The following is a 23,937-nucleotide window of genomic DNA, read 5'->3' as shown; positions in this document are numbered from 1 at the left end:
TGACTTCCAAGCTCTGACCACTCACTCTTCGACTTAAAATCTGAGCACTCACTCTTCTACTTTAAATCATCGGTGGTCTCCATGGACACACAAGTTGTCTGAAAACAGACTGGAATAAAGAGACAATGAAAGCCATAGAAATAGAAGTGATAGGCTAATTAGGGGCTATTCTAAGTTAAAAACTAGAGATCATGGTATGTTAAAACAGAAATTTTGCAATAGAAATAGGGGACTCATAATAACCTGTAGATTATTGTCGCAACAATGATGTGGGTTTACATGACTTGTTTGTAAATCTGGCCTTTCTCTATGTTACACATCCAGTGATGATGCTGAAGATCAGAACATAGGTCACAGGAACAAAACACATTCTGTTTAATGAAAATTATAAAGTTGGAAAGAACAATAATTTTAAGAAGTCAAAGAGATTAACCTAGTTTTGACATTAGACTTAAAAATGTCTATAAGATTTCTTTTATGTGTAACCTTTAAACATATAATCAGAAACTGGAACACATGGTGGAAAAATGATAAAGATATAGAATGAGGAGTCACTTGGGCAGTTTAGTTAAGTAAAGCTATTAGAATGGATAGGATGCATGATAACCTACTCTACAGAGTAGAGTAGAAAAGTCAGATTATAACTAGGATTCTAGCTTCAGATTCAATAAAATCTACCAAAAATTCGGTATGTATTACTCCTATCCTTACAAGAGAAACATGGACAAACTAAAAATCAACAATTTTTCTTTCATCCTTCAGAGATCTGAGTTTACAAGGCAAATTGCCAACCCTAAATCTGGAGATACAGGTGGGTCCAGAGAAACAGTTGAAATCCGCTTGCTTTGGGCAGAGCTCACTGAAACCATAAACTAGCGTGTACAATTTAATGGTAATTTTGATGAATTTTTGTAGGGTGAGTGCGGATTAGCCTGTGGGTGAGAACTTCCTGAGGCCACAGTCTTGAGTTCCACCCTTCTGTAGATTTTACCTCCAGGACCCTCCTCATCTTCTCACAATGAAAAAAACCTGAGAAGGTCCCTCTCATGGTTTCAAAAATGAGAGGTGGAGGAGTGGAGGGTGGGAAGAGGAAGAGAAATTATGAATATGCCCAGATCCTTCTTTATATTAAAGGTCTGTTGCCCAGGAGGTCAGGAGGTAGTTTTGCCACAACCTTTTCCAAGATAGAGGAAATCCAATTTTTCTATTTCATCACCCACTACCTTTTCTATCTCGCCAAAGAGACAAAAGAAAAACATAGTCAAAAGGGGTAAGAACATCAACAGAGTAAATGGGAAATGCTACAGCCAGGGAGTGCATGGGAGAAGAGAAATTGTATCATTGTTGAGATACTTGCTAAGGTCACAGCTGAAAAACAGTTCCACTAAAAGATGGAGATTTAATTCTACAATTACATGTTTCCCATCTTTGTCACCTTACAACCACAACAACAGAGACCCAGTACATTAGGAGTTGATTGCAGATGAAAGAGCTGTAAGAAATAGATTTTTTCTCTGAGTAGGGGTATTTAGGAGAGTGCAGAGTAAATAGGAAACACAAAAAACATCATTAGAGGAATGTGAAGGCTTTGGAACCTACAGTTATAGCAAATGTCATACTTGTCTCAGCTCTTAGCTAGATGAAGATAAAAATACTGAAGCCTGTGTTCCTCAGTTCCTATTACTGCATATAATATGTCAGTTTTCAACAAAAAATATTCAAAGACATGCCAAGGGCAAGAGAAAACAGTCTGAAGAGATAAAGCCATCAACAGAATCATGCCCAGATATAATACAGTTGTTGTAGATATCAGAGAAGAAATTTTAAATATCTATGTTTAAAATGTTAAGGGCCCTAATGAATACAACAAACTTTTAAGACTCAACAATAAGAAAACAAACACCCAATTTAAAAGTTGGGAAACATCTGAAGAGGCACCTCACCAAAGAAAATATAAAGATGACAAACAAGCACATGAAAAGACTTTCAGCATCATAGCTCATTAGAGAAATGCAAATTTTAAAAAATGACGTGTTATAGCACACCTATTAAAATGGCTATCTTTATTCAAATGGCAGTACCAATGCTTTTGAGGATATGAACAATGGGAACTCTCACTCATTGATGGTAAGAATGCAAAATGGCATGGCAACGGTGGGCATAGTTTGACACTTTCCTGCAAAATTAAGTATGGTTTTTTGTACAGTCCAACAATCACATGCATAGATCTTTGTCCATGTTATTTGAAAAGTTATGTCCACATAAAACCTTCTTATAAATATTTATAGGACCTTTTCTTCTAATCACCAAAAACTGTAAGCAATAAGATATTTTTCAATAGGTGAATCAATAAACAACTTTCGGTGCATTTTTGTAATAAGATAGCACTCAATTATGAAAAGCAATTAGTTATCAAACCTTACAAAAATGTGGATTAATTTTAATTGCATATTGCTATTTTGAAAGAAGCCAGTTTGGACAGGCTATCCACTGTAACATTCAATTTATATGACATTCAAGAAAAAGTAGCACCTTAGAGACAGTAAACATAGCACTGCTTGCCAGGGGTTTGGGCAGGGTTTTGAATTCGTGAAGCACAAGGGATCAGTAGTGTGGTGAATCTATTTTATTTGGTACTGTAATAATAAAACATGATACAATGCTTTTATCAAAACTTACAGAACTTTACATCATAAAGGGTGATCATTAATGTATACAAAGCATAAAAAATCATTTAGGTAGGCAGAGGATTGTAAGGTAAAATGCAGAATGTGACAAAAATGTCTAATTGAATGAAATATATATGTGAGACCTCACTAAAGTGAATGGTTGGAAAAGGTGCTGGCCTAAGTGATTTTTAAGTGAGTGGGATCTATAAAACTAAAGTCAAAGGAACTGAAGAACTGTGCATAAACACTGTACTTGAGTTGATATAGCTGTTTCCACTGAGTAGGGGTTAACGATTCTGAAATCACTACACATATATGCTATAATTGAACAATTAAGTACATTGATGTCTGATGGTGGGAGCCAAGTTTTTTTACTGTTGGACTACAACGTTGAAAATGTGCAAGAAATGGAGGCTGGCATGCTCCATGTTGCAATGAGTTAGAGTTAGAGACATCATGCTTAGCTTATAGATACAGATGGCTACATGGAGAACTATTTATACATAAGTGTATCTGTCAGATCAGTATTAACACATATATTTCCTTCCTCTGTCAGCTGAGAGAGACTAGAAATAATAATGCCCCAGTAGCATGAGTGCACCTAGCACACAGATCTTGTTTTCTGATAGTATTATTGCATAAAGAAACTAAATCTTTTTGAAAAGATGTCTTACTTTAGGTCTGGAGCCAGAAATATACAAATGAGACTGGAGGTTCTCGTAGTGCCAGAAAGAAAGAAGTACTCCAAACGCCAACAATGATGGGGCTTTGTCAAAGGAACACAGGAGCCAACTGAAAGAGCTCTCTACAGCCAAACCTGGAACAATTCGAGAAAAACAAAAACAAACAAATATATATATTACTATTGGATTATAACCCAACAATATGTAAGTTAAAATATTAAATATCTGTAACAAAAGTATAAAATATATATATGTAAACATATGTGTATGTATCTATAGTAAAAAAATAAATATCTTTAGAATACACTAATACAAATAAGAGACTGAATAAAAATATAGAGGAAAAGAGAAAAATCTGCTGTGAAAAATAATTTCAAACAATGTATGTAGATGTGCCACCACTGGGGAGATGGAGCACAATTTCTACTCCTTCAGTTTGGACTGTGCATAGTACATTTATTCTGAAGAATATAATACAGAAAAGTGGGGGAAGACATTAACTTTACAGGGGAGAAATGTGGTAAACACTACCTCAGTCAGGTGATCAAGGTTAATATTAATAGTGATACGTGGTAGAATGTATCCTTGACATGATGTGAAGAGAATGTACATTACTTTTATGGTTTTCCTCCCCGAAACCCGTAACCACTGTGTTATCACGAGAAAAACCTCTGACAAATTTCAATCAAGGGGCTTTCTATTATTAAAAATACCTGATCAGTACTCCTTAAACTGTCAAAGTTTTCAAAAACAAGAGAAAACTACGAAACTGCCACATCCAAGGGAAGCCTAAGAAGAATTGATAGGGCCGGGCGCGGTGGCTCAAGCCTGTAATCCCAGAACTTTGGGAGGCCGAGACGGGCGGATCACGAGGTCAGGAGATCGAGACCATCCTGGCTAACACGGTGAAACCCCGTCTCTACTAAAAAAAATACAAAAAACTAGCCGGGCGAGATGGCGGGCGCCTGTAGTCCCAGCAACTCCGGAGGCTGAGGCAGGAGAATGGCGTGAACCCCAGAGGCGGAGCTTGCAGTGAGCTGAGATCCGGCCACTGCACTCCAGCCTGGGCAACAGAGCGAGACTCCGTCTCAAAAAAAAAAAAAGAAGAATTGATAACTAAATTTAATGGCATATTCTGGATAAGATCCTAGAACAAAAAAATGGAAATTGGGTAAAAATTTATAGATCTGAAAAAAGTATTTAATAATAATGTATCACTGTTGACTCATTAATTGTGACAAATACGGTATATTATTGCAAATATTACTTACAGTTGGAACTGGGAATTGTAAGCACATGGGAACTCTTAATCTTTCTGTAAATCTAAAAGTATTGTAAAATAAAACAATTTTATAAAGACAGGCAGAGAGATTAAGAGAGTTCATGAAAGTAGATGTATTCCAGAAAGTCTCATGCCACTAAGCATAAATAAGAAACCATTTCAAGAAGAAAGAGGTAAATCACTGCATAGAATACTGAAGGAAAATTAACATTCTATGAGGGAAATGATTGATAATTTAACACCAAGTAGTAAAACTGCTACTATCATGAACCTCTTCTTTAGGACAGCTGAGTAGGTTGGCTTTTCAGGCGAGCAAACCACCAAGTGAAAGATGTTTAAGTAAATTAATAACAAGTTTCTATTGATTCAGTTCTATATATTGCTTTTAACCATTCTCAACACACTACATTATTAATCCCTTGGAACCCAGGCGAGGTTCATTTGTGTGAATTTGTATGGGTGGCTAACAGCACAGCCAGTTTCACCGCTTGGGGAAAGCAGAAAGACAGCATTGCCTGCGCTTTCCAGCTGGCAAAATCTGGAGGAACAGAGGAAAAGAACTGCTGGCAGTGGGCATGGGAAAACCCTGCCAATTCTTTGGTTGCACAGTTGAAAACTCCATGTGCTTTCTGTCACACAGCAATATTTTCACACCTCTTGTGCCATTAATTAAGCTTTCTTTATCCTCCTGAATTCAGAGAAGAGACCTCCATCATTGAACGTTGAGATTCATTTACCATGGGTGCAAGCATGGGATATATTCAATATTGGATGGTTTTTCCATTATCATTTCTGCACAGTAGAGCTGAGTTAGATGTGAAACACCACATATATTTGCTAAAGCAATTGATCTTGTCAGAGAGCTAAACCTTTTGGGAATAATCATTCAGACCGTCTGTCTAAGACTGGGTCATAAATTGCACACTTTTATTTCCATAGAATTTTATTCTGTAGCATTAGTACAACTTGAATAGTTATTAACAGACTGTGACTTGAATAAACAAATTCTACTATATGTCAACAGCACTGTGGAATTTCAAAATTATAGCCTGAATAGGGGTGTGTGTGTGTGTGTGTGTGTGTGTGTGTGTGTGTGTGTATACATTTTAGTTTATGTCAAATATGGACATTGCATGTAGTCATCATTTAAGTTGGTTACCTAGTCAAATAAATTTCCCATAACAAGTAGAACTTATTTTTGCTTAGTTCTTTGTTGTTTCTTTCCTTTTAAAATGGGCAATTTATGTCATGTGTTGTTTTTATGTATTTTTTTGTTTTGAAATAATTATTGATTCACAGAAAGATTTGAGAAAATACACAGAGAGGTCTTAGGTTTGCCCAGGAGACACATCTCGCAATGCTGTAGTACAATATCTAAACCAGGAATTTTATAGTCTTAAAATCCAAAGAATTTATTCAGATTTCAACAGTTTTACATGTACTTGCATGTCTGGGTGTGTATTTCTACAGAATTTGATTGCATGTGTTGATTCCTGCAACTACCAGCACAATCCAGACATGCAACTCTTCCATCACACTCACCAGCCTTCTTGCTACCCTTTTTTAGGCACACACACTCCCCTCCTGCGTTCACAACCCCTGGAAATCATTCATTGCTTCTCCATCTCTATAATTTTGTTATTTCAAGATGAAAATACATATGCTTTCATCAAAACCTGTAGAACTGAACATCACAAAGCATGATCATTGATATATACAAATTTAAAAAAAATTATTTACAAGGTTAGAGAACTGCAGAATAAAATGTAAAATTTGACAAAAATATCTAATTGAACTAAATATATACAAGAAACCTCACTAAAGGAAGCAGTTAAAAAAGATGCTGGCCTAAGCTAATTTTGTAAATGAATGGAATATATATATATATTCCCCATTATGTAACCTCTTTAGATTGGCTTCTTTCACTCAGCATAAATCCCTTGAAATTATTTTTTAATTAAAAATATAGTAACAAATCTCAACTCATTATCAAAATCCCTTAAGTCACTTTAAAATTAGATTTCTGAGCCCAGACAGCAAGGATTTTGGAGATGAAGAATGTGATTTCAGCAACTGTTGGCTGAGGATCTTTATGTGTATGAGAAGACCAGACTCTTAAGCTAAGGTGGGAAGCTTGAAATTTCCTCTGAAGATAATTTATCTTAGTCTCTACTTCCAAAATATTTGTGTTACGGAGCAAGGTGTTAGGCCCGGGCTTTTAAAGACCGAGGCAGCTGGTGATCAGGGCCAGTGGCATACTGTGGCTGGGTCAAAACAGGGTGGTAATGGCCAGAATACTGCAATAAGATGATAAGAGTTGAACAGAATGACATGCTCTTGCATTTGACCTGGCTCTACCCTGTCTCACCAGTTCCTTTTCCTTGTCTCTTCCTGGCTTCACATGAGTAGTTAGAGAAAGGCCAGGGGTCAGCATGCTTCAAGCTGGCCTGTGCTACATGGAAAGAGTAGATGACAAATTTATTCACTGATTCCAAGCCCACACTAGAGGTCTGATCCACTTGACATAAATCAATTTTTATCATCCCAAAAGTCAAAAGGAATATAGGGCAAGGTATAAAGCATTATATAAAAAAGACTAGCATATATAATATATAATAGGTTATTCTCTAGGTATCTAAAAGGAGAATGAGGCATACAGTTTTTTGTTTAATTCAGGTGAAACCCCCATTCTCTAAGAAGAAGCAGACAAAAGAAGCAAAGTCTATTTGTGTCTAAAATATTTGCCACTTACCAAGGGACACTCTGTAACTATAATCTTGAGAGGCAGAAACCATATTACTTTTATATAACTAGTGCATTTTAGAGCCTAGCATAGTGCTTGGTCCATAGTATATGTTAATATCATTCATGTAAATAACATTATGAGGTAGTAGTTATCTCCATTTTATGGTAGGGGAACAAAAGAAAACTGATTAGTTATTTATTTGTCTGAATGCCTTTCTTAGTCACCATCTAGACTTATCTGAAATCCATGAAGTATAATCAGAATACAGTTGTTTCTCTATGTTCACTGGGTTCTATTTCTAGGATTCCCCGCAGATAACAATATGTGTATTTGTATGCTTAAGTTCCTGATATAAAATGGCATAGTATTTGCACATAACCTATGCACATTCCACTGTATACTTTAAACCAGCCTTTTCGGCACCAATGACCAGTTTCAGCGACCAGGTGGCAGTAGATGATTTCGCTTTATTTTTATTATTATTACTAAGTTTTAATATATAATGAAATAATTATACAACTCACCATAATGTAGAATCAGTGGGAATCCTGAGCTTGTTTTCCTGCAACTAGATGGTACCGTCTGGGGGGGGATGGGAGACAGTGACAGATTATCAGACATTACATTCTCATAAGGGGTGTGCAACCTAGATCCCTTACATGTGCAGTTCATAACAGGGTTAGTGCTCCTATGAGACTCTAACGCTGCCGCTAATCTGACAGTAGGTGGAGCTGAGGTGGTAACGTGAGTGATGGGGAGTGACTGTAAATACAGATGAAGCTTCACTCATTCACCAGCCCCGTATCTCCTGCTGTGCAGCTTGGTTCCTAACAGGTGGGTACTGGTCCTTGGCCCAGGGATTGGGGACCCCTGCTTTAAACTATTTCTAGATTACTTATAAAACCTAAATACAATGTGAATGCTACATAAATAATTGTTATACTATATTATTATGGGTATTATTTTTATTGTTGTATTGTCATTTTTATTTTGTATTTTGTATATTTTTGATCCAAGGTTGGTTGAATTCATGGATGCTGATTTTATTTGGAATTCCTCTTGAGTTACAGTTATGATTACAAGTTACACCAAATATAAAACATGCATGTCCTGGAATAGTAATGGAACAAGGCTTTGGGAACACTGCTCTAAGCACGCCTTTGCATGAGAATGTGATCTACTTAATGAAGGAGGAAATACCTCATCTTCTTGTCACTCTCATTGATGAACATGTAGACTGGTACACAGTGGGTTGTAAATAACATATGCTGTCCTGATTTGAATTGTTCTAATCACAGCTGGTCATTAGAACCTGGTGGGAACGGCTTTTTTGTTTGTTTGTTTGGTTGGTTGGTTTTGAGACGGAATCTGGCTCTGTCCCCCAGGCGGGCGTGCAGTGGCGCCATCTTGACTCACTGCAAGCTCCGCCTCCCGGGTTCACACAGTTCTCCTGCCTCAGCCGCCGGAGTAGCTGGGACTACGGGCGCCTGTGGCCACTGCAGGCTAATTTTTTTTGTTTTTGTTTTTGTTTTATATTTTTAGTAGAGACGGGGTTTCACCGTGTAACATCAAACCAAATTAAATAGTTTTTTTGTAGGAAAGACATTATTTTTGTTGTTGTTGCATCATTTCCTTTTTCCTTTTTTTTTTTTTTTTTTTTTTTTTGAGACGGAGTCTCGCTCTGTCCCCCGGGCTGGAGTGCAGTGGCCGGATCTCAGCTCACTGCAAGCTCCGCCTCCCGGGGTTACCGCCATTCTCCTGCCTCAGCCTCCCAGTAGCTGGGACTACAGGCACCCGCCACCTCGCCCGGCTAGTTTTTTGTATTTTTTAGTAGAGACGGGGTTTCACAGTGTTAGCCAGGATGGTCATCTCCTGACCTCGTGATCCGCCCGCCTCGGCCTCCCAAAGTGCTGGGATTACAGGCTTGAGCCACCGCGCCCGGCCTCCTTTTTCCTTTTTAAGTTTAATGATCAGAAGAGATGATGTCATTAGTTTCCTTTCCTCCTCCATGTGTTCACTTTGTCCTGGAGGAGGACTTTATAGATTTTTCCAGACGCCCACGTTTCCAAAAAATGTTTATAAATCACTAAATCTCACATTAGAAACTTAAGACTAAAATCTATTTCTGTGGACAGCAATTAATTAATCCCTCTTACCCCTCCACAAGATCACAAATTTAATAAGTGGTGAGAATGCAGACATGAATTCTCGGGGCATTAATGACATAAGCCAATCATTCTAATTCTATTTCATATTTTTCTGTACATAAGAGAGATAAAATATCTCATACTGCAGTGGAGTGTTAGGAGTCTTTTTTGTTGTTATCCACTGATGTGGATCTATACTAATTCTGTGAATAAGGGTCAAACATTCATTAACAGTTTTAAATGTGCCTTTTAAATTATTTTATGAGTTTATAGATTGGTGTAAGGCATGCTTATGTCATGTTAAAAGGAGGGTACTTGTTGATATAAAGAGAAAAGTTAATGTACAAAAAAGTAATGTTGGCATCCTGGTATAGTGTAGAGACTTTCACTGAATAAATCCCCCACAGATATAGTAGCTTAAGTTATATCCTAGAAACTGCCTGGTAAACATGACCACAATTGCCATTGCTTTTTAGGAGAATATGAGCACATAATTTTATGAGACTACTTTCATGCATCATTAATTTTAATGGAGCTCTGCATAGAGAAATATTTTTTAGGTATTGTATAATGCATAGCAAGACCTATGATTCCTAAATAATACAGAAAATATTATTTCCCATATAGGAATTAATAAAGAATTCTACATTATGATTTTAGTTGTTTCTGGCATCAAATCCCCATCACTACCACCACCAAGGGCTTTCCTATTAAGCCCAACAGAATTTTTAAAGTACAAAAATCATATACTGTTTTATTTCTTTTTTCTCAAAGCAAATATGTCTCAGAGCTAGGGCATAATAAAAAAGATTCATTATTAGGAGATTGCAAGTGAGTTCTGTGTGATTAGACATTTCATTGTTGAGAGAAAATTCATTCAGTTAACATTAAAAGAGATAATTGATTTAATTCCTTAGAAAAGGTAAGAAAACTTTAAAACATCAATTCAGTGCATATAACTTAAGGAGAAGTGAGTTTGGGAAAGTGCCGTGAGAAAGCAGACCACTGGGTTGATCATATAAGCTTTTCAAAATAAAAAATTCAGAACTTAATCTATGCGTCTATAGTATATGAACTGCATTACATAGTGAGGTCGGTCATGGCAATGGGTCAGTTTTTGTAGGTTTGAGTCAGATGTTAATATCTTATCATTGCAGACTGGGGACTTAGATTTAATTTGATGCCTCGTGTTTAGAAAAGAGTGCTGTATATTGGCATTTGACCATATCTGTCAAGTTGCTAGACAGGAAAATTGAAACATATTAACTTTATTCATGTATAGTTAAGTAACTAGCAAAAGCCTCCCTTCTATTGTTTTTTCTCCAAATTTGAAAATAAAAGGCACCTGAGTCTATGGAATAATCTCATTTTTCCTATTTTTTCATAAGAAATTATTCTTGTTTTCCTAACTCACTTGGATAGTAATACCAAGGAATTAGTCCTTATTCTACTTTCAATCCATTCATTTGCTTCCAAGTAGCTTCTTAGATGAGGAGGGGTAAAATAGATCAAGAAGGAATAGACAGGAGATCACATTTGTCTAGTACAACTTGTCTTAACTGTTCCTCTTTTTGTAAATTATCTCCTCTTTCTTCTGAATAAATGTGGTTTCCTTGTTGTAGTCCTCAGTAAACAAAGTCACTTTCTAATTTGTCTTAAAGTTACATCCAAGACGGAAAAATAAGTTCTAGAGTTCTTAAATATGTTCTCAGTCTCCATTCCAGACCAGCACCATAGTCTTAATAATAAGATAATTCATATTAAAGCAAGCATGTATGTTTCCATACATATAGCCTTTATTTTGTGAAGTTGATTTAAAATTCATTTCTTTACTTTGAATACTTTCAGGTGCCAAAACTAGAAAATTGGAAGGTTATGACACTTACAAGTGATTTTATTTATTTATTTATTTATTTATTTATTTATTTATTTATTTAGAGATGGAGTCTTGCTTTGTTGCCCAGGCCAGAGTGCAGTGGTGTGATCTTGGCTCACCGCAATCTCTGCCTCCTAGGTTCAAGCTATTCTTCTGCCTTAGCCTCCCAAGTAACTGGGACTACAGGTGTGTGCCACCATGACTGGCTAATTTTTGTATTTTTAGTAGAGACAATGTTTCACTATGTTGGACAGGGTAGTCTCAAACTCCTGATTTTGTGATCCACCCACCTCGGCCTCCCCAAGTGCTGGGATTACAAGGGTGAGCCACTGCGCCTGGCCATGAGTGGTTATTTAAACATGTTAAGGCAATTCTATCCTACTTATCTTCTCTTTTTCATTAAAATGTTTGCAGTGTCTTCTTATCAACATTAGCTTAAGTAAAAGGGTTTAATAAGTGTTGGCCCCAAATTACGTCCTGCCCTTGTCATCATTTTATGAATTTATTTTCCTTAATCCTCAAATCTCTATAAAATAAATATTATTATTAACTTTTCTACCTGAAGGTTTGTTTGAAAATATGGTCACAAATTCTCATTGTATCCTCTGTGCAGCCATACTTTGGTATTGTGCCTTCCTATGCAGATTCTGGGCTTGATCCTGTTATTTGCTCTGGCCAAGAAAACTACTTTAAATTTCATATGGATCCAAACAAAGAACCTGTATAGCCAAGACAATCCTAAATAAAAGGAACAAAGCTGGAGGCATCACACTACCTGACTTGAAGCTACACTACAAGGATACAGTAACCAAAACAGCATGGTACTGGTACCAAAACAGATATGTAGACCAATGGAACAGAACAGAGGCCTCAGAAATAGCACCACACGTCTACAACCATCTGATCTTTGACAAACCTGACAAAAGCAAACAATGGGGAAAGGATTCCCTATTTAATAAATGATGTTGGGAAAACTGGCTAGCCATATGCCAAAAGATGAAACTGGATCCCTTCCTTATGCCTTAGACAAAAATTAACTCAAGATGGATTAAAGACTTAAACTTAAACCTAAAACCATAAAAACCCTAGAAGAAAACCTAGGTAATGCCATTTAGGACATAGGCTTGGGCAAAGACTTCATCAAAAACAATGGCAACAAAAGCCAAAATTGACAAATGTTATCTAATTAAACTAAAGAGCTGCTGCACAGCAAAAGAAACTGTCATCAGAGTGAACAGGCAACCTACAGAATGGGAGAAAAGTTTTGCAATCTATCCATCTGACAAAGGACTAATATCCAGAACCTACAAAGAACTTAACAAATTTACAAGAAGAAAACAAACAATCCTATCAAAAAGTGGGTAAAGGATATGAACAGACACTTTTCAAAAGAAGACATTTTTGCGCCAACAAACATATGAAAAAAAAGTTCATAATCACTGGTCATTAGAGAAATGCAAATCAAAACCACTATGAGATACCATCTCATGCCAGTTAGAATGGCAATCATTAAAATGTCAGGAAACAACTGATGCTGGAGAGGATGTGGAGAAATAGGAAAGTTTTTACACTGTTGGTGGGAGTGTAAATTAGTTCAACCATTGTGGAAGACAGTGTAGTGATTCCTCAAGGTTCTAGAACCAGAAATACCATTTGACCCAGCAATCCCATTACTTGGTATATACCCAAAGGCTTATAAATCATTCCACTATGAAGAACATGCACACGTGTGTTTATGGCAGCACTATTCACAATAGCAAAGACTTGGAATCAACCCAAAAGCCCATCAATAACAGACTGGATAAAGAAAACAAGGCATATATAAACCATGGAATACTATGCAACCATAAAAAGGATGAGTTCATGTCCTTTGCAGGGACATGGATAATGCTGGAAAACATCACTCTCAGCAAACACGGGAACAGAAAATCAAACACCACATGTTCTCACTCATATGTGGGAGCTGAAAAATGAGAACACACAGACACAGGGAGGGGAACATCACACACTGAGGCCTGTCAGAGGGCAGGGGGCTACAGGAGGAATAGCATTAGGAGAAATACCTAATGTAGATGATGGATTGATGGGTGCCACAAACCACCATAGCATGTGTATACCTATGTAACAAACCTGCACGTTCTGCACATGTATCCCAGAACTTAAACTATAATAAAAAAAAATCTGAGCCACCTCAGATTGATGTTACTGGACTGTAATAGAGGCCATAGATCCAAGGTTAATTTTTGCCTATTTTTTATATTATGGATATAAAACTGTGTTTTTGGAATTTTTTTATATAGCATATCTATCACGATGACATGATAGATCTTGAAGATATGGAAAATGAATAATGACATGCATAAATGTTTCTGTACTGTTAGACTCCTACATTGCTTCTAAATCATCAACTGTTAGCAAAAGTTGAAGTAGATATCACAAAACTGACATCTAATCTAGTAATCTGCTACCTATTAATTAAGTTTTAACGTTAGCAACAGCCCTATAAGGTAGTTATGGCTTAGATATGATAGGTGAGGAAATTGAGGCTCAGGAAGGGAAGTAATTTTTTTCATTAATGAAATTTATAAACAATAAAATCAAAATTCAAGCTCCTCTGACTGAAAAGCACACGTTATTAAGCATCATTTCAGATATTTGTTGTAGATGTTCTAAGTTATATTAATCTTCACACTCTTCACTTGAAAAATGGATTGGCATAAATGCCCTTTTAGATCGCTTTGCATTAAGACCATCTGATCTCAGCCTATGTTGTTGTTAAAGGCGTTCAGGCTTGTAGATCTCAAAAGAGAGATTTTTTAGTAATTTTCAAATTCTCCTGGTGAGTAGGAAGAGCCCTGAGGCTGTCTCTGCCATATAACTTGCACCCTCGGTCAAGTCGTTAACTGGCTCTGAGCCTCCAAATTTCCATCTAAAACAATGGAAATACGTACCTTAACAAATAGTTGGAAGGAAATTGCTTTATGCATCAAACCATCATTGCGATTTAACCTCCAGGGTTCACAATATTAACATTTCACATCTAAAATTTTTGATTATTTGTGCAGTTCTTTTTTGAACATTTTAAGGGCCACCTAATTTAACTTCAAGTTTTATATGAAATCGATAAAATTAAGTGCCCTGGAAAGGTGAAGAGCATGGAATCGGGAACCCCGCCTCTGGGTCTCAGTCTTGACTCCCATGAGAGCTAAGGCATTGCTATAAAAACCATAAAGATCTGGGAACAGAATGTGAACCATGCCTCTGATAAAGCAAATCTATTTCTTCCGTTATTCTGAGCCTATGCATTCAACCAATGGTTAGTACAGTGCCTGGCATATAAGATAATCTAAATTCAACAAGTTATTCAGTTTTCCTATAGGTGCTGCTAAAGCAAGCACACCACATGTTATTTAAACTGTATTAACACAAAAAGATAAGTGATATACCCCTATAGTGTTTCAAATAATCCTTCACCATATTCGCTAAATGACTGTTGTCTGCCTTAAGCATATTAATCCAACTCTGTCAAACACAGCACATGTCAAGCTCACAAATCATCTTTATGGGTTTAACAAGCTGATTTACCTGATAATATCCAGTGATACCCTTATAGGAGCTAATTAGAGCAATGCTGTAGAAAATGATTTAACAAAATTAGTATAAAGTGATAAAGTGACTTTCACTTAGTGTACCCATGATGGTTTATATTGATCTCCACTATTAATTGCATAGTCTTACTGTTTAAAAATGCTCCAATTATTACAAGACCTTAGCTTGATTTGCTTCTGATTATATCTCCTCCAGCCTACTTTCCTGATCTAGATTAACTTTTTTTTGTTATTACATTCCTGACTTGGAAAACAAACTACACACGAATATAATAGGTCTAGACCAGCAATAGGGCCCATTACAGAACAGGTAAGTATAACTCTGATGCTCAAAAGATCTATTTAGAATGTAGGAAGAAACCACTACCACATAACATTGCTTAAACACTGGGAAGGGCACAGTGAAATTTGTCCTTTTTCCTGGATTTTTTAATCAATGTGACTCTAGTGTAAGTATAATGAGATCTATAGGTGGAAGAAAGTTAAAAACATAAGGAAGAAGTATAAAGACCAAATTTTTTTTCCAGGTAGGCTCACATAGTTGCAAATTATGAAATTAGAAAAATAACTTTGGTTTAACTGACAGATATAGTTTTTAAAAAATACAAAAAAAGAAAAACAGAAGGTAGCCACGATGGCTAACTACAGGCTACTGGTACCTCGTCCTAAAAAGAGAACAGAAGTAGTGAATAGATAATCACAATTCAAAGTGATCGTCTAAGAAAGAGTGATGTATTTTAACAGAGAAGTGATAGAAAATGCCTGGGATAAGGAAGGAAGCCAGGTCGATGGCTCCACCAGCTGAAATTGGCTGGGAATCTTGAGAGACTCCCTAATGTGGGGTAAGGATAAATGAATGACCCTCAGCAGTTTACATTCCCACTGTAAACTCTTGGAATCCGAGCCACTGGTGAATGCGTTGGCCAACATGGGCCCTGAGAGGAGCATAGACAGCTGCCTGGGGACCACATGATGGCACTGCTGCAGAGAGGATACACCATGGGTCCCTCCTACCCCATCATATAGTAAGGAGTCATTTTGAGATCCCAGTGGGCCACCAGATTATATCTTGTCCTGGAGCCCAACAACCCTTGCATATCCACATCCCTGGAGCTCAGTGACCTTATTCACCCCAAACTAGGTGCCATTGCTGGCTGCTGACACCAGGGTCAAAGAATGAGCCATTGGCAGTTACCCACCACACTGCTGCCAGTAACAGGACTGTCACCCATATATAAGAGCCCTGAGGAAATGCTACCCCACTTGCAATCACCACCTGGGACCAAAGCACATGCTCTTCATCTGCCCGTATATGGTTTCTGTCTCTGAAAATATTCCTGTCCTCCCTGCAGCAGTGCTGTAGTGCAACCGTTGCTGCTTCCACTGGAGCATTCTTGGGGATTTCCCTTCCCCTGCCTACCACAGCCAGCACCTGCATGCAACAATAGGGGGCCCAGCTCCATACCTGCTTCAGTGCCTGGTTATGTGATCCAGGGGTTAGGGGATTGCCTTTGCCTTGAACTATTCACCACAATTGGCACTTGAGCACTCATTCAGGAGCCTAAGTACCAGCTCATCCAACCTGCAGCTCCCAAGACAGCTGATACCCACCTGTATGTACTACCTGCAGACCTGAGGATGAGCCTGTTCAGCCCACTGCAAACACCATCAATACCAGTGTAGACTGCTTGGGAGCCAGGTGATTGTTCAACCACTGCTACTGTGATCAACGACTCCACACCAGCTGCCAAGTCATCTGAGGAGTCAGCAACTCACCAAACCTACTGCTGCCACTGCTGGCACAAGCAAGATGCCTGGAGGCCCAAGTGTTGGCCCACCTGGACCCACTAACTCTGGTGCCAGCATATACTGCATGGGACACAAAGACAGGCATGCTCAGCCCACTTCTGCTACCACTGGAACCTAAGGACTGTCTCAACTGAAATCTCTGTCCCCAACAACATTTTACTGTAGCTGCCACTAAAAACTGCACCTTAAGCTACAGAGGAAACCACAGTCACCACCGATGCTGTTTACAATGGAAGAAATCATACAGAGACTACACTACTGCACACACCCAGAATCAAAGCCAAAGTGCCCTACCCAACCAACAACAGAGTTACATCTTCAGAAAAAAGTCTTTCTCTCTCCTTTATTTTTGAAGGACAGATTTGTCCGGTATAGTATACTTGGTGGATGGTTTCTTTTTATTCCTACACTTGGAATATGTCATCCCTCTCTCTTCTGTCCTGCAAGGTTTCTGCTGAGAAGTAAGCTGAGAGTTTGTAGGGGCTCTGTTGTACTCGACCAAGTTGTTTCATTTCTCTTTTTGTCTTTGTATTTGACAATTTGATTGTAATGTTTCTCAGTGTAGATTTATTTGTCTTCATCCCATTTAGGGTCCCATATGCTTCATGAATCTGGATGTCCATTTTCCTTCCAGATTTCAGAAGTTTCCAGTCATCATTTAAAAATGTTTTCTACATCTTCCTCTATCGTCTCCTTTTGAAACATCCATAATGCATATTTCTTTTAATTTGGTGGTATCTCATAATCATTTAAGTCTCCTTTACGTTTTAAAATGTTTTGGTTTTGCATCTCTAACTGGATAACTTTAAATGACCTTTCTTTGACTTCACTAATTGTTTCTTTTTTATCATGTGTACTTTTGAAATCCTCTAGCAAATTTTAGAGCTCAGTTATTGCATTCTTTAGCTCCAGAATTTCTGTTCAGCTCTTAAGACATATATATTATATATGATACATAAATATATCATATATAACATATAATATATAATATACATAAGATAATATATAATATACATAATATAATATATAATATGCATACCATGCATATATTTTATATAATATACATACTATACATATGTATTATATATGTATGTGTGTGTATATATGTATATGTGTGTATATATATGTACTTTTTATTTTTTTGGTACAGACAGAAGTCTCACTGTATTTCCTTGGCTGGTCTCAAAATCGTGGCCTTAACAAATCCTCTGGCCTTGCCTTCTCAAAAATTCTGGGATTACAGGCATGAGAAACCATTCCCAACCCGGCTCTTTACCTATAGGTTCTATATCGTTGCTGATATTCTCATTTTGTTCATGTATAGTGTTCCTAATTTGGTTTAGTTGTCTCATTGATTTATCTTGTGATTCATCAGGTTTAAGTCTTTTTATCAGTTGAATTATAGATATCCCTTTCTTTAGGGTCAGATATCAGAAATTCATTTTGTTCATTTGGTTTAGTCACGTCTCCCTGATTCTTTGTGTTTCTGTAGCTTCATGTCAGTATTGGTGCATTTTTTTCTTAAAAAAAGTTTTCTGTCAATCTTTACTAACTGACTTTGTGTCCAGAAAAGACCTTCACCAATCAATCTAGAAATTTTCAGAGCCTCTCATCTCCTTTCTATAGGTGTGTCTTGCCTGAACTTGTCTGTGTAGATTCCTAGTTAGAAATATTGATTTCTTTCTTTCTTTTTCTTTATTTTTTTTCCAGGAGCCCATAATCTCTTGCTCCCTATTGGTCTATTGCACTGCAGAGCACCTTTCCCCACCACCCCTTCCAGGGAAAAGCCTTGAGTTGTGCACTTTCTCCCAATCTTATCAAGTCATGCAGGCCTGATCAAGCCACCTGTCTCTCCTCTTTGTTCTTAGCTATTCCTAGGAATCTGAACGTGGCAGCTCCATCAGTGCTCCATGTGAGTCAAGACAGAATCTGGTGCACCAAAAAGCTGCGGATGTTGCACACATGCTCTAAACTGTTTTTCCCCTGGGGGAGAAGTCAGGGGTCAAGGTGATCTCTCTCAGCTCTCAGTTTTTGCCAGCTTGGGGAATGAGCTGAAGTAGGTAAAGTGAAATTATTATTCTTATTCACATCAATGCTACTGTTTTCAGTTCTATACTCATATGGGATGTTGAAACTTCTTAACTGGATTATGGGTATTTCATAAAGGCATTTGGTTCATGTATAATTATTAAATAAGTGTTTCTGTGAGAGAATGAGGACTAGAACATCTTGCTGATGTCTTCCTCGATTTATTAATGATTTAAACAGGGTTTCTGCCTCCATGGAAGTGTCATTCTAATACAAAGGAGCAGACTATAAACAAATTATTAGTTTTACAGTTTAATAACCATGCTATTTATGCAAGTTACTTATTATATTTGAGTTCTTAATTTCCTTAACAATAAAATAAAAATATATGCATTTATAATGTTTTTCAATGGATCTGCATACATCAAGTGTCTGGAACAATTAATTGAATAGCCAGTATTTCCTTTTCTTGATCTCATTTTAAATGCTTTGTTCAAAGACTCAGATATCACTTTGTACTTTGCCTGATTAGATATAGATATAGATAGAGATAGAGATATTGTTCCAAAAGTATAGTGTAAGATTCATGGCACAATCATTTTACATCTACAAAAATGAAATGAGAAGGATAAATCATTTAATTAATCTGCATCTAAAGGGACAAGGTTTAACTTGTATAATGGGTTACAAATTCAGTGACCCTCTCAGCATGTAGACTACCTCTCCTACTATACAAATCATCTTATAGGCAAATAAACCACTTTAGATTCCAAGCTGAACATTTGCCAATCTATGTGTCGTTTGTCATTTGTGTACTCTAAATCTATTTTCACTCTATTTTTAGAGTGACACTCTTCTGCACTCTTAGGCAGAAGACGACAGAAGTTAAAGTGCTTTGCTTCACTTAAAAATGGGTGTCACTCTATTTTTCGGTAGCCTGTTGGAAATCATTCACATTACTCAATCTTTCAGTTCTTTTAGTAAATGATCACTGAATCAAGGTATAGTTCCTCAATCAAGAGAAACAGCAAGAAAAGCACTGTTCTCCTCCCTGTGCCCATGTGTTCTCATTGTTCAACTCCCACCTATGAGTGAGAACATGCAGTGTTTGATTTTCTGTTCCTGTTTTAGTTTGCTGAGAATGATGGCTTCCAATTTCATTCCTGTCCTTGGGGCAAGGGGCAGGAGAGCATTAGGATGAATACCTAATGGATGTGTGGCTTAAAACCTAGATGACTTGCTGATAGATGCAGCAAACCACCATGGCACATACATAGCTATGTAACAAACCTGAAAGTTGTGCATATGTTCCAGAACTTAAAGTAAAATTTAAAAAATTTTAAAAAAGAAAAGCACTGTTCTTTCTAAATAAACTTCTAATAGGAGTCATCCAAACATGAAATTTTGGAGTTAGAGTAACACACTCAAATGTGTGTATTTTAACTTAGTTAAAAAGGCTCAGAATGCCAAAAGTTAGAATATGACAATAGTTTTAACATTAAACACAAGCATAATATGCAACATGCCTTTATATATATATTAATCTAAACTGTTGCTGTTTGCATTATGATATCAGTGTGGCTCATTGTGGATTTATTAAGTCTTTTAGTGGCAAGTGGTGATATTACAGTTCATATATGATCAAAAACATTTGTAAAGGCAGGGAATAGTTCTTCTGAAGAGTTCAGTTTTCAAACCCATAGCAGAGAGCTTGTTATGCTATAATATGTGCTCAATAAATATTTGTTAGATTAATGAATCAGTAAATTACTGGTTCACAGCACTGCATCAATTAGCTAAATTTGATTGAAGCACTATGACAAAATTAACTCATTTAATCATCAAAATTGTCCCATATGTTCTTATGCACACTATATAAATGAGACCAGTTTAATTGGAGAGGGCTAACTTTAACAAGATTGTGTATGTCCCAAAAGCATACACGTTGCGTCAACCTTCAATTAAAACAGATTATATTCATTATACAATATTCTTTGAATGTTCCAAAGCTTGCTATGTGTTCATTCATTCATATATACATATTAATCTTTTGAATAAAAACAACACGCCATGCTCCATTTTATAATTACTGGAACACATTGGTGAGTACAAATAGACATGATCTTTGTTTCCACTTAAGCTCACAGTCTATTGGCAGAGGCATACTTTAATCAAATAGTCACACATATAAATGTAAAGTTATAACTCTAATTACTACGCATGTGGTATGCATAGTGCCCTGAGATTTACAATGAGGAATTCTGGCATTATATGAATGGTCAAGAATGGTTTAGTTTCCCTGTGAGAAGATAAGCGAACTAATTTGAGAACAGAAGGCCAGTGCTTTCCAGGCAGAGGCAATATTAATAGAAATACTTTCCCTGGAAAAAGTGTGCTTGTGAATAGGGCCTGAAGGACTCTGCAACTAGAAAGCAGAGAGAGCATCAGTGTAGAGTGTAGAGAGGTATGCAGAGGTTCAAATAGGCCAAATTTTATAAGGTAAGTATTTTCAACATTATCTTTGGTGAAATGGCAAGTCATTAAAAGATTTTAAGCAAAGGAGTTACATGATCAGATTCCTGCTTTAAAAAGAAAATAATGGCTGATAGTCTCCTCTCTGTCAGATACAAACCTACTTAGATGTGGAAAGTAATTAATGGTTAGAATCACTCTTTTTAATGCAATTATTTTTGTTCTCCTTTTTACCCATCAGAGAAGGAACTGAGAATTATCTTCATTGATGCTTTAATCACTGGAGAACTGTTTCACTTGACCAATCCTCAGAGTTCGTTCAATGCTATTTACTTTACAATAACAGGAAATCTCCCAAGCATCATTCTTGTATTCTGGGTATAAATTTCATAATTATTAATAAAAATGTTCAAATCCAGGGTCCATCTGCCAAAACTGAAAGGTTGCTTTAAAAATGTTTAACAACTATAAAGTTATCAATGGAATCATGAATTAAATTATCTAATAATAAAATTTAGCAATCAATTTCAAAAAGAATGAAAGGAATGAGACTAGCAACATTTAGAAGATAGTATAAAGAGAGCAATTGTGTGAAACAGCAATTGTCCCTGGACACACTTAATAATTACAAACACTTAAATGCATTGTTGGTTCCAAAATGGCCCCACGTGGAGTGCAGAGAAGAAAGGATATTCATTCTCCAGATAGTATCCTGAATTGTTTTCCAGAAATAAGCTATGTGTATTAATTTATACAATACATTAAAGTTGAATCATGCATATAAAGTTATTATTTTAAAACATAAAAGCACTATTGTGTTTTTAAGACAAGTACAGGCGATTCCTTGGTCTTTGAACTGATCCAACTGAATCTACTCACTGAATTGGCTAAATAATGTCCAGCAGTTTAAATCAGCTTTCTGCATACCAGTAAAGAGAAATACTTTTGATACTGAACATGTAAAGTGCAGTGTAAAGTCATTGTGTGTTCGTGTCAACCATGCTGGTTTCACATTTCAACTCTGCACTCTTAGGCAGAAGATGACAGAAGTTAAAGTGCTTTGCTTCATTTAAAAATGGGTACTTATTTAAAACTATGTCATAGACTTAATTTGAAAATTAAATGGAACAGTTTACACAAAGACCCTAGACCATAAAAATCATTGATATTAATTATTAATATATTGAGCACATCCCAATACTCATGTATGGTATTTTAAAACTGTTAAGCATATATAGTTTGATAAGGTGTTTTTCATCATTTAACCCATGTTTTAACATAATTCATGCTGTAAAAGTTTGTCTTGGTGACCTGATTTATTTCCTTTATTTTATGACAAAAGTCTTGTGTACCACTTTGTGTTCCTTTTGGCTTTGCCAGCCAGTGGCTTCAAGGTAATAGCTTCTAAATCCAAGCCACCATTCTTAACTGTTTTTTTCTACTATGTGAATTCTCCCTCCGTCTCTGATAATGACTAAGTTATGTAGATTATTCTTATTTTGGTTGTGTTTTTGTTCTGTCTATTTCCAGAAAGAATTATATGTGGACTAAGATCGTGTATGTAAATACAGAAACAAATATAAATGCAAACAGACATGAGAATACAGTTCCTAATTCTCATCTCTATCTCTAAATGCCTCCAAGGATGATCTACTTCAGCAGCCACAAAGTTCACATAAACGGGCATATGACATCCTGATAGCCATTGTCCCTTCAGCTGGTCATCTCTTCTCCCAGGCTACTTTAACTTACAGATTGATGGGCCATTTCTCCCTCTCTGGCTTTGCTCATCCTTTCTCACTGTCCCATCCCCAAATCTGGAACTTTGTAATCTGGTTTACCTCTTTGCACCTGACACTATCTGTTTCCACTTCTGTGGGGTGGGCCTTCAGTAATTTACTTGAGTTTTTACCTTACATAAGATTGACGTGTATCTTACATAAGATTGGGTTGCCTGGGGCAACCCATCAATTCTGAAGCCAAGTCCTGAAGGAGTCCCCATCAAATTAAGAAGCTGGCTATGCCTGCTGCAAAGAGTAATGCATCTTTTCATGCTTTTTTCTGACGTTTAGTCAGAACAGACACACATCTTCATTGATCTTTAATAAAATGAGACCCTAAAAAAATGAAAATTATTTTCCATTTCTACCAACCAGCAGTGTATTATTTTGTATTGTAAGCTCCATAATTTAGAATACTCAAATAATAGGAATCTATTTCAATAACAAATTCATCCAGTTATTAGAAAGACAAAAGGGATGCACTTTTAAATAAAGATGTGACAGGATTAGAAACCAATAGAAATCATCAGAAATTTGAAGAAAAAAATATATTTTCTTCTCTCAGTTAGCAATTAGACAGCTGTATTTTGCATAAGCTAAAATTGATACCAGGAATACTGTGCTCAAGTTGCTTGAGCTAGAAATAGAATTGAATATAAGTTAGGGTGAAAAGATTCCTCCTGAATGCCCATAAGACCCTCTCACCCATATCTGGCCCATGTTTCTATATTGATGGCTAAGTGAATTTTTTCCTTTTATTATAAACTGCTTGTCTGGCTTTGTTTTTCTTTCTTTCTCTCTCTCTTTCTCTCTCTTTCCTTCCTTCCTTCCTTCCT

Source organism: Rhinopithecus roxellana, chromosome 20 (assembly GCF_007565055.1).
Source record: "Rhinopithecus roxellana isolate Shanxi Qingling chromosome 20, ASM756505v1, whole genome shotgun sequence".
Taxonomy (NCBI): domain Eukaryota; kingdom Metazoa; phylum Chordata; class Mammalia; order Primates; family Cercopithecidae; genus Rhinopithecus; species Rhinopithecus roxellana.
The sequence above is the reverse complement of the archived record's forward strand: the minus strand, read 5'-3'. Positions refer to the sequence as shown.